The following is a 1,181-nucleotide window of genomic DNA, read 5'->3' as shown; positions in this document are numbered from 1 at the left end:
GGTTTAGCCCCTTTTCCCATCAGCGATTTGTACTAAAATTTAAAAAGAGTTCTCTTATTTTTTTGTACATACAGAGCTACATAATAAAGATGCACTGGTATAACCAGCATTAACGTAGAAAAGTGTTGTTATCATTATTTACTAAATATTATTGCCCCTTCAGCTGTCTAGTAATAGAGTGGCTAGATGTTTGAAAGATATACAGGGTGGACCATTTATATGGATACACCTAAATAAAATGGGAATGGTTGGTGATATTAACTTCCTGCTTGTGGCACATTAGTATATGTGAGGGGGGAAACTTTTCAAGATGGATGGTGACCATGGCGGCCATTTTGAAGTTGGCCATTTGGAATCCAACTTTTGTTTTTTCAATAGGAAGAGGGTCATGTGACACATTACACTTATTGGGAATTTCACAAGAAAAACAATGATGTGCTTGGTTTTAACGTAACTTTATTCTTTCATGAGTTATTTAAAGTTTCTGACCACTTATAAAATGTGAAAAATATAGATGAGTGTAGCTAACAGAAATAAATGGAGAATAAGTAAAATAAATGTAAAAAAGAAGAAGAGTACTCAGTCCTCAGCACAACCACTCAAAGAGATTGTACAGTGGATGTGTGGTATAACATGGAAAAGAATGAACTTGCAGACCAATATAAAAAATGTTAATTTAATAAACAATATTCATAATAAAGAATATTCAGATTAAAAAAGTTACAGCCGCAGGGCCCTACAGCTGCACAGTAGTAGAATAGAAATAAGGCAACAAATATTGCCATTAAAACCTCAGAGAGTATTCATATTTACACCACAATTCAACAATAGAATAAATATAGCAAAATATAGCAATACATTTAAGTAGATTGCCACAACTATAACATTCTAAACCTATAGAAAAGAAAATATATGTATAGTTGTCCTAAAAAAAAAGGTGTCAGCGTCCATCCTAAAAAATAGATGGACAGTGGGTAGAATGTCCCAAAGATGAAATGGACAATAAATATAATGTCCCAAGAATATAACTTATAAGTTCTGTGCGGGGGATGGTGAACACCTGTTTTGATGCAGTAATACTGGAAGCTCGGCTAGAGACCGATGGAGATCCTGTTAGAGAAGAAAGAAACAGGCACTTTCACCCACTCCGCGATGGACCCGGTAACGGTGGTCGTCCTGCT

This window comes from Hyla sarda, chromosome 1, assembly GCF_029499605.1.
Source record: "Hyla sarda isolate aHylSar1 chromosome 1, aHylSar1.hap1, whole genome shotgun sequence".
Classification (NCBI taxonomy): domain Eukaryota; kingdom Metazoa; phylum Chordata; class Amphibia; order Anura; family Hylidae; genus Hyla; species Hyla sarda.
The sequence above is the reverse complement of the archived record's forward strand: the minus strand, read 5'-3'. Positions refer to the sequence as shown.